The sequence below is a fragment of the Scyliorhinus canicula genome, chromosome 15 (assembly GCF_902713615.1).
Source record: "Scyliorhinus canicula chromosome 15, sScyCan1.1, whole genome shotgun sequence".
NCBI classification, from domain to species: domain Eukaryota; kingdom Metazoa; phylum Chordata; class Chondrichthyes; order Carcharhiniformes; family Scyliorhinidae; genus Scyliorhinus; species Scyliorhinus canicula.
In genome coordinates this window covers 61,135,963-61,151,648 of record NC_052160.1, presented here as the reverse complement: position 1 = coordinate 61,151,648, position 15,686 = coordinate 61,135,963, and the positions used below count along the sequence as shown (strand labels likewise).

General features: G+C 49.1%; 1 protein-coding gene across 6 annotated transcripts in view; it reads left to right on the top strand.

Moving 5' to 3' along the window:
- The window catches only part of LOC119978712 (equilibrative nucleoside transporter 4-like), a 230,429-nt gene that overhangs the window by 68,454 nt on the left and 146,289 nt on the right, over positions 1-15,686 (top strand). Inside the window, exon 1 of one of the 6 annotated variants that reach the window (XM_038820539.1) lies at positions 10,186-10,214. The exons of the other annotated variants lie outside the window; for them this stretch is intronic. The gene's annotated coding sequence lies outside the window, so the exon portion shown is untranslated. Of the gene's footprint in view, positions 1-10,185; positions 10,215-15,686 lie in introns of those variants that run through there. 6 annotated transcript variants of the gene reach the window in all.

Below are 15,686 nucleotides of genomic sequence, written 5' to 3'. Positions count from 1 at the left end.
GAGGGCATGCGACTGACACCATCGGGAAGTCGGCCCATCGGTGGGGGGGAGCATCGGGGAGGTCTTCAGGTGACATCCTGAGGCCGTCCCAACGGCGGGTGGCATACTCCTTGAATACGCCGTTTGTGAGGGGGCGGCGCATCAGAAAAATGGCGTCGCCCCCGATTTCTGTTCCAGTGTCTGCCAGTCTTTTTGCCAAAGTCATTCTTTTGCAGGGTGTGGATAGGCTAGTCTTGTCGTTTCTGTGGGCAGAGAAAGTCGCCAGGATAAGAAAGGCGGTGTTCAAAGAGGGTGGCAGTTGGAGGGTTTTACCCTTCCAACACTGATACTGGGCGGCAAATGCAGAGAAGGTGAGGGTCTGGAGTAAGGAGATGGAGGCTTTGTGGGTGCAGATGGAGACGGGTTCTTGTAAAGGGTCGGGGTTATGGGCGCTGGCAATGGCACATCTGCCGTTCACCCTGGGGAAGTACTTGGGCAGTCCTGTGGTGGTAGTCACGCTGAAGGTCAAATGCAATTCCAACAGCACTTCAAGGTGAGGGCGGGTGCAAGGGTGATGTTGGTAAGAGGGAATCATGGGGTTGAGCCATGGAGGATAGATGCGGAGTTCTGGGGATGGGAGGAGAAAGGGGTGAAAGAGAAGAAGGATCTGTTTTTGGAGGGGAGGTTCGCAAGCTTGGAGGAGTTGGGGGTGAAGTTGGGAGTTGGGGGCTCCAGCATGAGGAGGGCTTCAGTTATGTGCAGATGCAGAATTTCACAAGAAAGGTTTTCCTGAACTTTCCGGTGGCACTGTCCTCCTCGTTGTTGGAGGAGGTACTGTCGATGGGGGGGCTGGAGAGTGGGTTTTTTTTGCTGAAGGCGGGACAATTATGGGAAGGCCAAGGAGTCCAAGGAAGGGACTAAGACCAAGTGGGAGGAAGAGTTGGGGTGGTGTTGGAGGAAGGGCTATGATGCGAAGTGTTGCGGAGGGTTAATGCCTCGACCTCGTGTGCGAGGCTGGGGTTGATTCAGTTAAAAGTGGTGCACAGGGTGTACTTAAAAAGACAAAGATGAGCCGGCTGTTTGACAGTGTGGAGGATAGTTGCGAGCGGTGTGGGAGGGGCCAGCCAATCATGTCCAAATGTTTGGTCCTGCCCGAAGTTGGAGAAATATTGGGGGTAATCTTTCAGCATCATGCCTGAGGTTCTGCACATGAAATTGGAACTGGGCCCCCTGGAGGCTGTATTCGGGGTGTCAGACCTGTCGGAGCTGCCGACAGGTATGGGAGCAGATATTTAAGCCTTCGCCTCGTTGATTGCTCGCTGGCGGGATGGAGGTCGGCTTCTACCCCCAGTGCCTTGGCATGGCTGGGGGATCTAATGGAGCACCTGTATTTGGAGACGGTGAAACTTGCTCTGAGAGAGACGAATGAGGGCTCCACCAGAGATGGGGTTTGTTTGTGTTACATTTTGGGGATCTGGTTGCCTTCAAGGGGTGGTGGGGAGGGGGGCAGTTCGGAGGGGAAGTGGTGGCATTGGGGTTGCGTTTGTGTGTTGCACAAAATGTAAAAATGTGAAAATTTGAATGAAATTTTTTTTTAACAACAGCTCGATTATCAGTCTGTAAATCTTTCCAATACACCTGATAGCAGGCAATAAGATTGGGATGGTTTTCTGGACAGCCATACTGCGGAAGGCGATGGCAGACCACTGCAGTACTTTGCCAAACATAATGATGGACCAATCCAATGGAAGTCCATTGTCGCCAATGCCTTCTTATAGGGGCATGGTACCTGAAAGAGGAGGGCAAGGCAGGTGGCACAGTGATATTGTCGCTCAACTAGTAATCCAGAGACCCAGCTCTGGGGCCTTGGGTTCAAAATGTGAATACAATAAAAAAATCTGGAATTAATCTAAGTATGGAATTAATCTAATCATTAAATCCAATGGTGGCCATGAAACCATTGTCTTTGAAACCGGTCTGGTTCACTAATGTGCTTTAAGGAAGGAAATCCACCATCCTTACCTGATCTGGCCTACATGTGACTCCAGATCCACGGAAATGTGGTTAATTCTTAACTGCCCTGTGAAATGGCCAATCAAACTCAGTTCTAGGGCATTTTGGGATAGGCAATAAATGCTGGCCCAGCCAGTGATACCCAAATCCCCTGAACGAATAATAAGAAAAGTTAGATGGAGTTAAGATTCAGGTTAACCAGGACCTAACTGAATGGTGGAACAGTCTCGAGATGCTGAATGGACAATGAATGTTTGCATAGTGATGGTCAAAATTCCAAGCATGAAAGGCAGCAAGATGGCCTAGTGGTTAGCACTGCTGCCTCATGGCATGGAGGTCCCATGTTCGAACCCGGCTCTGGGTCACTGTCCGTGTGGAGTTTGCACATTCTCTCCTTGTTTGTGTGGGTTTCGCCCCCACAACCCAAAAGATGTGCAGGCTAGGCGGATTGGCCACACTAAATTGCCCCAAATTGGAAAAAATGAATTGGGTACTCTAAAATTTAAAAAAAAGAATTGCAAACATCTTGCTCAAGAATCATTCTCTTTTTTAAAAATAATTTTTATTGGAATTTTTTACAGAAAATATAACAACAAACAATGAAAAGCAACAATAAAACACCATAATAACTGTAACACCGCCAAGACCGTATCAACGCATGTATCACCCCCCCCCCCCCCACCCCCCCCAAACCCAGTAAACAACAAGAGAACTTAAAAATAAATTAAAATTAAATAAGCAAACATAGTCAACGTCCCCCCCTCCCTTCCCCCCCCCCCCCCCCCCCCCGGGTTGCTGCTGCTACTGTCCCAATACCCTATCGTTGAGCCAGAAAGTCGAGGAAAGGTTGCCACCGCCTAAAGAACTCTTGTACCGATCCTCTCAGGGCAAATTTGACCTTCTCTAGCTTAATAAAACCCGCCATGTCATTGATCCAGGTCTCCACGCTTGGGGGCCTCGCATCCTTCCACTGTAGCAAGATCCTCCGCCGGACTACTAGGGATGCAAAGGCCAGCACACCAGCCTCTTTTGCCTCCTGCACTCCCGGCTCCACCCCAACCCCAAAAATCACGAGTCCCCAGCCTGGCTTGACCCTGAATCTTACCACCCTCGACACCGTCCTCGCCACCCCCTTCCAGAACTCCTCCAGTGCCGGGCAGGCCCAGAACATATGGGCATGGTTCGCTGGACTCCCCGAACACCTGACACACCTGTCTTCGCCCCCAAAGAACTTACTCATCCTAGACCCGGACATGTGGGCCCGGTGCAGCACCTTGAATTGGATGAGGCTAAGCCGCGCACATGAGGAAGAAGAGTTAACCCTCTCCAGGGCATCAGCCCATGTCCCATCTTCGATCTGTTCCCCCAGTTCCCTCAAGAATCATTCTCAATGTGACATTATGTGAAATGTTCAGCACACAAAGGGTTGATGTCATATCATAATTAACCACTAGATGGAGCTAGATGAAGAACTATTGAAGCACTGACTCACATGCTTCTGGGAAAGGGCTGCAGAGAGTGCAGAGGAGAGGTCTAGAGAGTGTAGAAGACAGTTATAGATAAAATGTGGAGACTAGTGTCGGTAGAATGTAGATTACTAGATTATTGTTTACTATAGGAGTAAGTGGTCGAGGTTTAATAAGTAGTGTAAATAAAAGTTAGCTTTGTTAATTAACTTAGCTTCTGTGGTCTTTGTGAATACTACAACATCCATCCTGATAACAGAATCACAGAGAACACCACACTCAGGATTGCTCCAATCCGATGACCAGCTCACAGGCTGTGACACTGCACATGTCCCGTTATTAAAAATGCAGAACAAAGTTTACAAAAGAGGGGGTATTCTAAAACACCAGCCACAGTAATGTCAATAGACGTTCCGGAATTGTAATGGAGGTTTCTTATTTTGCTTTGGCACAGATGATAGAACTTTGCTTGATAACATTTACTCTCGCTCTTACTGGGCAGCAAGAGGAGGTAGGAAGGACATGAAAGGAGACCCAGGAGAACCTAGTCGAGGGTCTTACCAAGAGCCTGATAAGGAGGAAGGCAGTAAGTGGTTCTTCAAGCAATAACCCTAATAAATCTATTTATATAATTTTGTTAACCAAAAGAATACAATGAATGGTCTGCATCAAACCAGGCTGGTGTATGTTCGTGAATCCTTTCTTATTCAATCTTTAAAATTCCTCAATGTCACTAGTTTTGTCACGTTTAATGATGGGAACATTACCCAAAGCCGATCAAATCTATCGGTGACATTTCATGAATTAAACATTTCTTGAAGTCAACAGACCTAACCATTAAAAAGAAACAAAACTTGCTGTTGTCTGGTCTGCCTTGTTATAAATGGAAATTCCTTATCTTGACTTGCATTCTGGTTTCAGAGAGTAATGTAGCATCAATTTATTGAATCTTGGAGGGGATCGGCTGCCCTCTGGTGGTTATCCATCTGACTTGGTCAATAGATTCCGATAAGTGCCCCAGGCTTCTGGAAGCAGATGGAGAGCTGACCCTCTGTTTACCGGTGTGAGTCGAATCCAGTTTGCAAAGATAGATTGTACAGAGAGATTGGCTACGCCTCTAATGTTCGGAAAGATTGAACCAGTTTCAATCATTCATGGTGAAGAGAATTTTTTTTACAAACTGCCGCATTGTTACATCTTGTAACATAGCGACTCATAAGCGTGTCAGTGTTACAGACCTAAAATCAGTTGACGTGGAGTGAGAGTGGGAGCGTGTGTTGTGCAGAGGAAATGGGATTAACAGAGTGTCATTTGCTAATCAAGATATTGGCCTTAGTCTGGGGATGCGGTGCCATAGTGGTATTGTTGCTGGGCTAGTAATCCAGAGACCCAGGATAATGATCTGGGGGACCCATGTTCAAATCCCACCACGGCACATGATGGAATTTAAACTCAACAAAATATCTGGAAATAAAAAGTCTCGGAGAAAAATCAGAGAAAGATATTGGCCTAAATCTTCCAGCCCTGCCCTCTGCGGGAGTTGTCACAGGCGGGATGGAGAATTTGACAGGCAAACAAAAGGTCTGTTGACGTCGGACGGAAACCTTTGGCCCCGGGGCAGGTGGCACTGAAAAATCCTTCCCATTGCATTAGGGTTTCCTCAGTAAAATTATGGATTTAGAATCGTTAAACATTTGGAATACTGCAGCTCAGATAGAGGTTGTTTAACTCATTGGGTATTTCGAAGAGCTATCCAGTTGTTCCCACTCCCTTTTTTCCACATATTCTTGCAGGTTTTCTCTGACAACTATTGATCCAATTCACTTGCGAAGGGTTGCATCTATATCCGCCACTTTCTATTTTCTGTTTTTGGACAACGTATAATACTCAATCATATAATTTACCTTGAATTTGCTGTGTGTGTACTGCACAATGCTTAATTGGATTTCAACACTGTAACTCGTGACCCGATAATCCTAATCCCCACTAATCTGCAGGTTCTCATATATCTAAACCTACAGCAAACATCTCTGTCTGACAGCTGGTATTGAATATATAAAGAGTTACAGGAAGGAAGGCTGACACTCACAGGAAATACTTGCTAATTGTAAGACTGTAGGAGACTAACAATTGGCACGGTAGCATGCTTTTTAGGTGCTACCCACTAAAAATGGCATCTGATTTACGCATGCACATTCCAATTGGAAGTGCGATGGTGCCATCTTGGTAAAGGAACATCCGGACATCCTGAATCAATGGAGCCTTGAGCCGGGATTTCCTGTTCTCCCCCTGTGGTGTATTTTCCTGCGGTGGAGGTGGTTCACCACTGACCGCCGGTAGGATCTTCCTGTCCCGCTGGAGACTACGGCGTTTTGTATGTCTTGCCTGCCCCATCGCTGAGGGGGAGGGGGGGGATGGGGGGGGGGCCTTCGGCAGGGCTGGAAGATCCCACCAACTGGCAGGGCCAGAAAATCCTGCCCTTGGAGCTGCCCTGGATTTTAGGTCAATTGAATTCTCTGAGCTCGGCCCGCCTCACATACTGAACTGCTCGGTCCAAAGCAAGATCATCTTCGGTCTGCAAAAAGTCCCAGAGTTTTTCATCCAGACATCCATGACTATGTGATCATGGATTAGCTCAACCTTCTGCAAGACCTAACAAAGAACAAAGAAAAGTACAGCACAAGAACAGGCCCTTCGGCCCTCCAAGCCTGAACCGACCATGCTGCCCGTCTAAACTAAAATCTTCTACACTTCCGGGGTCCGTATCCCTCTATTCCCATCCTATTCATGTATTTGTCAAGATGCCCCTTAAACGTCACTATCATCCATGCTTCAACCACCTTCTCCGGCAGCGAGTTCCAGGCACTCACTACCCTCTGTGTAAAAAACTTGCCTCGCCCATCTCCTCTAAACCTTGCCCCTCGCACCTGAAACCTATGCCCCCCTAGTAATTGACCACTCTACCCTGGGAAAAAGCCTCTGACTATCCACTCTGTCTATGCCCCTCATAATTTTGTAGACCTCTTATCAAGTCGCCCCTCAACTTCCTTTGTTCCAGTAAGAACAAATCAAGCTTATTCAACCTCTCCTCATAGCTAATGCCCTCCATGCCAGGCAACATCCTGGTAAATCTCTTCTGCACCCTCTCTACAGCTTCCACATCCTTCCGGTAGTGTGGCAACCAGAATTGAACACTATACTCCAAGTATGGCGTAACTGAGATTCTATACAGCTGCAACATGACTTGCTAATTTTTATACTCAATGCCCGGCCAATGAAGGCAAGCATGCCGAAATCAATTCCCCAGCTCATTGCTACTGCTGGTCAAAACGTACTCGTTTGATTGTTAAATTTTGCTCTCGGCTTAAATAAGCGTCAAAGGTTTTAAGAATGGACTCAAAGTCCGAGGTGGACTCCTGCACCCCTTGCCTCAGGATGTTGCAATCTGCTGCTGGATCCACAGGAGAAAGAAAGGAACTAACTTGAAGCTTTTCTTTTTTTCCATGAAGGCCTGGTGCTGCTCAGTGCCAGGAAATTGGCGATTCCTTAAATTGCTCTGCTGGCCTCTCTGCCGGCTTTCAAGGCAGTCAAACGGATGGAGTGTGAACAGTTATCGTTACCTCTGTCCAGTGTGCCTCCTCTCCCATCGATTTGCTACAAGCCGCTATCAAGGTTTTCTTCACTCTGTGATTCCTTCGATAACACTGCTGTGTTATTCACTCGGTGTCTCTGCGGCTGCCACCATGTCGTGGGAGGGATCCTTCTATCTTGGGGACTGGGAACTTGGTTAGTATCACAGAATCTGAGAATCAAAGATTTTTTCAGTTCAGAAGGAGGCCATTCAGACCGTCAAATCCATGCTGGCTCTCTGAAAGAGCATTCTACCTAGTCCCATTCCCCTGCCTTCTCCCTGACAGACGTAAACTGACTGTAGACTTACCCTGGTATCTGTTTAACACTTGTTTCTTCACACTTCCTCTAACAGGATACAGAGTAGGCATTTTGGCCTTATGCTTGGTGTCCCAAGCGCACTCTCACTCACGTGAGAGAGTATAACTCGTGTCTGACTGAAGGCAGTGTTTCACCATCATCCACGGCATACATTAGCATAGCCCATCTGTTACCCCTTTGTTGCTCGTTCTGGGTGAGTGTGCTTAACACTCAATTTGGCTCTGTTTTGTTCCTTAGCTCTAGAGTCGCCAGGTATCGTTAAGATACCGCCACATGTTTCAAGTTCAATTTCAAAGCAATAAATCCATACACCAGTTAGTAAGTTCAAACAAGACACGTTTATTATATTACAGTAATCTACTAATCATGCATATAAAACTATAAGACTAGGCTAATCCTACCACTAATAGGCCAAATACTTATCTTGATAAGGGGACTGCCGGATCAGGGAACAACGGCCTCTAGCTTTGTCCTGGGTCCACAGGCTTCCAGTAGTTATGGTCTAAAGGGGGTCAGGAGTGTCTACTCCCGTAGTGTGCGTTGTATGACACTTACTTGGTGGCGGCTGCTGTCCAGGCCTCTCCTCCTCAAGGTTCTTCTGCTGCAACGGTGTTCTGCTGGGAGGGCTGGCTGGTCGAGGAGAGGCTGACAGAGAGAGAGAGCTGGGGTCGCGGTCTCTGTCTTATACTCCTCTCAGGGTCTTGCACCCACCTGGGCGGACCCTCTATACTCTCGCAATCGATTGGGTCTCTTCCCAATTGATTGATTTGAATTCCCCAATAACGGGGCAGTACCTCGATCACTGGACGGTTCTTGGGACTTATTGGGCGCGATTCTCCCGAGTTACGAAAACTCGGGAAGCTGGCGTCAAAAACGGGCGCGTTTGACGCCAGCCTCCGCCCCCCCCCCCCCCCCCCCCCCGACCGGGAACCGATCCAGCTCCCCAGTCGGGGCTAGTATCGCGCGGCCGTGAACTCCGAGAGTTAGCGACGGCTGACGCGTCAGATGACGTCAGCCGCGCATGAGCGGATTGGACGACTACAACCCGCGTATGCGCGGATGACGTCATCGCGCTTGTGCGTGAAACCCGCACATGCGCAGGCCGTTATGCCCCGCAGAAGCCCCGCGGATGGATCCATCGGGGCGGCGGAGGGAGAAAGAGTGCGCGGGGTAAGTACCCGCTGCCCGCGATCGGTGGGCACCGATCGCGGGCCCATGGCACCCTTGGCACGGCCGTGGTACGGCCGTGCCATTCGGTGCCATGGTTCCCGAGAACGGGACTTTACGGCCGTTTTTATGAACGGTCAGAGCAGGTGTGTTTTACGCTTGTAAAAACGGCCGTAAAGGCCTTGGAAATCGGCCCATCGGCCAGGAGAGAATTGCTGCTCGCCGTAAAAAAACGGCGGGCAGCGATTCGTGTCGGGAGGCGGGCGTGGGGGGGGGGGAGAATAGCGGGAGGGCATCGGACCAGCGTGTCCGTAAAAATTTACGCCGCCCTCTATTCTCCGAATTTTCGTGAGAGCGGAGAATTGCGCCCAATGTTTTGGACTTCCTTTAGTGCCGAAAATTCTGGCCTTCCATTTAATGTATCGATTTGTGTTAACTTGTTTCCATTGTACCTGGGGATCGCCCGGTATCGCCTCATTAGTATGCTAACTTGTTTTATTTCACAGTGCTGTCTGGTTTCTGCAGCATTCAGAACTGGTTTCTGCGGTAGTCAGAATACACAAGCGCTTTGCAAGCTGCTTGCTTTTACAACATGTCCATTTTCCCTGCATTCCTTGCAATCTTCCATTTTGTGTTGGGCAGTGGTCACCCCAGGTGGCTACACCTTTACACAACAGCATCTGAGATACGCATGCACATTCCAGTAGGAAATGCGTCAGATGCCATCTTGGGAAAATTTCAGCTCAACGCACTGAATATAATGAAGGATCTCACACCTGAGTTATTTAAAAGGATCAAGAAGGTCTTGCAGGTTAGTTGCTAGATTATTTCTCCTGACTGCTCAGGCAATTGTTTTGAGAATGTTCTTACATTTGGCTTGCTCATACATTCTGTCATATATTACAGCACAGATTCAGTCCACAAAGACACTCCCACCATTACTCCCAGCCACAATTGGCACCGCCCCTTTAAGGGGTGGAGGCTGCCTTTAAGAAGCGCTATCAGGCCCCCTGCTGATGCCTGTGGGCCCTGAACCTCGTGGGTGGCATTCGTTGCATGCAGCAACCATGTAAATCAGCAGGCAGCTCGGATACTCCTTACACAGCAATGACTGGGCGTGGGTTAATCACATACTGTGCTCCCCATGTCCATTGTGTTGGGGGGGGGGGTCACGAATCGTTTAATGTGTCAACCCTATCTTAGTCGGTAGCAATCTCAGCTCTAATTAAGAGGAACGTGGCTTCCAAACCCACTCCTGAGACTTGAACATAATCCAGGCTAACAGTTCAGATCTCTGCACTGCCTCTCGGAACGAGCTATCAAATGGAGCTTGTGTCTGATTCCTCGGCTGGATGTAACAAACCTCCATGCACCTTTTCCAAAGATTAGCAGGGAGCTCCTTCTGGCATCTGGCCCGATGATCTCACAATCATCGCCACTAAAAGAAACTAATTATCCGGTTATTTATTTTGCTGCTGTTTGCGAGATCTTTCTGAATGCATGCAGCCCCAGTGATAACCGTGGAGTTTACAATCAAAGCTTCACCCCTGAGACTGCCATTCTGTCTTAAATGCTTCTTTTTATAACACAGAGCATAGGAGACGCCAAGTTCCGATGGATTTCTTTTCCGACTGCCTGGTTAGTTTTCTTTGGTGCCTTTTGCTTTGAAGATGAAAGCTATGTAGATAATGGGTTTGGAACAGCATTCTCAATTTATGTTGGATGGTGCAGAGCAGGAGGACTTATAGTCTGCTACTTATTATGAAACTACAAGGAGAATTCCCATGGCTCAGCTCTCAGTCACTTTGAAGTTTTACAGTCTGTTATATCAAGCATTATGGGGGCAGGGGAGTGCTGATGCTGCAAGTTTGGAATAAAAAGTGGAAAATGTTGGAAGTCAGCAGATCTCAGGCAGCCTCTGAGGAGGAGCAAAGAGAGTTCACCTTCTGAGGGAAAGGCAGTAGAGAAGGAATGTTGGGCGGAATTTTCCGAATCTTTTTCAAAGTGTTGTGCCCGGCGGGAAGAGCGGAGGGCAGCTTGCCCGCAGGCTGCCTTGCCGGGTTTTACCGCCGTCTTTAAAACACGGGGGGGGGGGGGGGGGGGGGGGGCAGCAGCCTTAGCTCCTGAGAGGTCAGGCTGCTGATTTTAATGGACGCCCTTATTGAAAACGATGAGAACAAAAAAAATGAACACCCCCCCCTCCCCCCCGCAAGGGACCCACCACTTCAAACCTCCCTAATGGGATCCCTCCCAGCACTGCCAGGGAAAGGTGCTGGGGCAGTGCCAGTAGCAGAGTCTGGGGGCGGTGCTAGGCAGCAGCGATGTGGCAGTGCTAGGGGGCAGTGCCAGGGGTAGAGTCTGGGGTGGTACCAGCCACAGTGATGTGGCAGTGCCAGGCGGCAATGATGTGGCAGCACTGGGGGCAGTGATGTGCCAGGGGCCGTGTTGGGGCAGTGCCTGGAACAGTAATGTGGCAGCGCTGGGTGCAGTGATGTGCCAGAAGCCGTGCTGGGGCAGTGCCAGGAGGCAGTGATGTGCCAGGGGCCGTGTTGGGGCAGTGCCTGGAGGCAGTGATGTGCCAGGGGCCGTGTTGGGGCAGTGCCTGGAACAGTAATGTGGCAGCGCTGGGTGCAGTGATGTGCCAGAAGCCGTGCTGGGGCAGTGCCAGGAGGCAGTGATGTGGCAGTGAGAGGTGGCAATGCCAGGGGCAGAGTCTGGGGATGGTACCAGGCAGCAGTGATGTGGCAGCGCTGGGGTTAGTGATGTGCCAGGGGCCGTGCTGGGGCAATGCCAAGGGGCAGTGTTGGGGCAGTGATGTGGCTTTTCCCATTGGGGGTTGTACCTACCTGTGCCCCCTCTGGCAGTTCGGTTTGCCAGTACCCCTTTTTTCAAGCCTGCTTTAAACCATGCCAGCATTATGTCACAGCGATAGGGTGGGAGGGGCGGTGACAGTAAATTGCTGCGAGGAATCCTGCTAAGTGCAGGGTAACGTATTATAATAGGGTTCCTCTATTACATCACTGGTGAAGGTGGGGACAATGGAGCGTGGAAATCCCGCCAATGTGAAAGCCATTTCTGGGCTCACACCTCGGTTTTCCTTCGCTGCTGCCATTCCCGCCCATGGAAACGGGCAGAGAATTCCCCCTTCCGCCCCCCCCAGTTACCTCTCATTCCCTCTCCATACACAATGCCACCCGCCCTGAGTATTGAGAACACTTTTGTGTTTTTATTCAAGCATTATCAGAGCACTGATTCAACTCAAGTGTGGCTAGCATTTAGATTTGGAGTGGTAGGAAGACAGTGATGGTGGGAGACGGGGGGGGGGGGGGGCATGATAAGTTAAACAGAAGATTCAGAATCTGGCAGTCCTTGGATAGGGTCTCAGAGTTCATATATTTTCAGTATTTTGGGAACATCAGGTCCTCAGATCAGGGACCATTGGGTTAGGGTTTTCGGGATCTGGCAGGATTGCAGACAAAAGTCTCGGGGACTGGGACTTTGCTGTGGTTCCAGAATCCAGGAGTTTTGTGTAGTGCATCTGCGTGTGGTGTTTGGCACTGGGGTTAAGGTCTTGTGATGGAGGCAAGGCAGGTAAGGCTTCAAATAGTGAGGAGCCTGTCTATCAGTTGCAGGATGCCCCTGTATAATGTGGATAAATATGAGGTTATCCAGACTACGAGCAAAAACAAGGAGACAGATCATTATCTGAATGGCTGTAGATTGAGAGAAGGGAATGTGCAACCAGATCTGGGTGCCCTGCTACACGAGTTGCTGAAAGTATTCATGCAGGTACATCAGGCGGTGAAGAAGGCAAATGGTATTTCGGCCTTCATAACGAGAGGATTCAAGTACAGGAGCAGGGATGTGTTTGCTGCAAATATACAGGTCCTTGCTGAGGCCACACCTGGAATATTGTGTCCAATTTTGGTGTCCTTATCTGAGGAAGGGTGTTCGTGCTCCAGAGGGAGTGCAGAGAAGGATTACCAGACTGATTTGTCGGCTGGCGGGACTGACATAGGAGGAGAGGTTGAGTTGGTTAGGATTATATTCGCTGGAATTTAGAAGAATTAGGGGGATTCCATAGAAGCTAACTAAACCCTTACAGGATTAGACAGGGTAGATGCAGGAAGGGTGTTCCCGACGGAAGGGGAGTCCAGAATCAGGCGTCACGGTCCAAGGATATGAGGTAAACTATTTAGGATTGAGATGAGGAGAAATGTCTTCACCCAGAGAGTTGTGAGCCTGTGGAATTTTCTAGCACAGAAAGCAGTACAAGACAAAACATTATGGGCGGGATCTATCCAAATGGGAACAGAGTCCCAAAGCGTGCGAGATTAGCCGTGTATTTCCCGACGCTTGGAGCACCGAGAAGCACCACGCTATCGAACGGCCATTCGGGTAGATTGGGTGCCTCAGTGGGGAATGCGCGGCCGAGGCCGCGTTTAGCCCTGTTTCCTGCTCTGAGGACCTCCGCTTGCCGCAAATCCTCAGCGCAAGAAAAGATCGGGACACTATTTTAAAATGGCATCCCACTCTCTTGACCCCCTTCCAAGCCAACCGACCTACAATAGGGTTCTCGGTCCCCCCCCCCAAAAGATGGGTTTGTGCATTGCAGATTTAGCAGGAACATGCTCAACAGAGCTCAGCTGCGCTTGTTTGGTCAAGTGGATTCCCGCATTCTGTAGGCAGTACTCTACAGCCAGCTGAGCACAGGAACCCACATCACAGGATTGCCACATTCCGATACGGAGACATTTTGCAAGTATTATCGGCCAAGGCTTAGAAACTCCAAAATGTATTATGAAGTTCACCTGACCTATGACCTTTCTGTTGAATTTGGCTAGGATGAGCACAAAAGCCTTCACTGCAGGTGTGATTCATCAGACTTCCTGGACCCTTTAATCAAAACAAGGTTTATTCTAAAAATGTAGTGAACATATATATATAAAAACACAGCACGAATCTTTATCAATTACAAATATAAAAACACCACACAGCTACAGTAATCTATGTACATAACACTTAATGCATTCCCCCTTAGCTGTTCCAATTCAATAACAAAATCCAATAAACCAAAGTCCCTTTTCAAGGGCGTTGCCCAGCACACTGCATTCCCCCCTGAATGGGAATGGTCATTTACCTGAAATTCTGATCCAGGTCCAGCCAGCAGATTCAAACTCCTTCCGGAAAACAACTATGGCTGGGATTCTCCCTTCTGGGGAGAGTCTAAGTCCCCATGCTGGCGGGAAAACCGGCACCAACCACTCCGGCGTCAACATCTCCCAAAAGTGCGGCATTCTCTGCATTTTCGGGGGCTAGGTGGACGCCAGAGGGGTTGGCACCATTCTAGATGGTGCCGAAGGGCCGGCGCGGGTTCACGCATGCGCGGAACGGCCGGCGTGATCTCGCGCATGCGCAGAATGGCCATCGTGATTCGGCGCATGTGCAGACCGGCCGGCGTATTTTTGTGCATGCGTGTGGGGGGGATTCTCTTCTCTGCGCCTGCACCCGGGCAATATGGCGGAGCCCTACTGGGGCCTTGTGTGGTAGAAAGAAGTGCCCCCACGGAACAAGCCTACCCGTAGGTCGGCGGGCCCCGATCGCGGGCCAGGCCACCCTGGGGGCCCTCCCCGGGGTTTGATCCCCCCCCCGCGAGGACCGCCCACGCATACACGCCTGCCAGGAACCGCCGGTGCGTGAGTTGAGTGATTCACGTTGGCAGGACTGGCCAAAAATGGACGGCCACTTGGCGCATCGGGGCCCGGCTAAAGCATCAACATTATTGAAACTGTTGCCCTGGATAAAATTCTAAAGTAGGAAACATTGGAATGACTTCTAGATTGTAATTTAATTTGGGGGTATCAATGTGGTAGAGGGGTCAATAACCGCTGGCATAGATTTAAAGTAAGGAGCAGGAGATTTAGGGCTAGATTCGCTTGTTTCCCCAGCAGTGTTTTTCTCGACAGCATGTCATTCGCTCGCAGTGGGATTCTCTACTCCCACTGCTCGTCAATGGGATTTTCCATTGAAGCCACGCCATGCTGCCGGGAAAGCCGCACGTGGGGGCGCGCTGCCAGTGGGAACAGACGGTGAGTTTTGATTTTTTTTTTTCTTTTCATATACTTAATGATCTGTTGAGCTGCTCGCAGAAAAATACTTTTCACTGTACCTCAGTCCGTGTGACAATAAACCAAACCAACCAACCCACCCATGGCGATCTTGTGGCGGGCGAATTGGAAGAATCCAGCCCAGAAAATTTCAACGGCCAGAAAATTCGAGGAGATTTCAGGAAAAGCAGTTTCACCCTGAGGGTTGTGGGAATCTGGAACTCACTGCCTGAAAGCGTGATAGTGGCAGGAACCCTCACAACATTTAAGAAGCATTTAGATGAGCACTTGAAATGCCATAGCATATACAGCTATGGAGCAAGTGCTGGAAAATGGGATTAGAGTAGATAGGTGCTCGATGGCTGGAGCAGTCACAATGGGCCAATGGGCCTGTTTCTGCGTTGTAAACTCAATGACTCTAAAAAAAGTTTTTTTTAAGGGTTTGTGCAAAACCGGTTTAGTACACTGGGCTAAATCGCTGGCTTTTAAAGCAGACCAAGGCAGGCCAGCAGCGCGGGTTCAATTCCCATACCAGCCTCCCTGAACGGGCACCGGAATGTGGCCACTAGGGGTTTTTCATAGTAACTTCATTTGAAGCCTACTTGTGACAGTAAGCGATTTTCATTTCATTCATTTCATTTCAAATGGTTGTTGCCCTTGTCTATAAAGTTACCTGAACCCTAAATGAGATGACACATTTTGGAATTACTTCCAAGTATCGGAAACCATTCTCTACGTATCCCGTGAGAGAGTTCAGGTCATTTCATGATTGATGTCAAGACTCTGGAAAAGGCACAGAGGAGGGTGACTAGGATAATGTCTAACAAAGATGAGTGTTCAACTTCCGACAGCCTGTTGGTAAAGGAAGAGACCAGAACTGAATCTTTATTCGGTTTTCTATATATTCACAGATTGAAGCATTATAATTGTCTCCTAACTTTACAACCCAGCCAGCATTGTCCGTGAATGTCTCCTTATATGCTCTTTTATGCCAACAATAAAC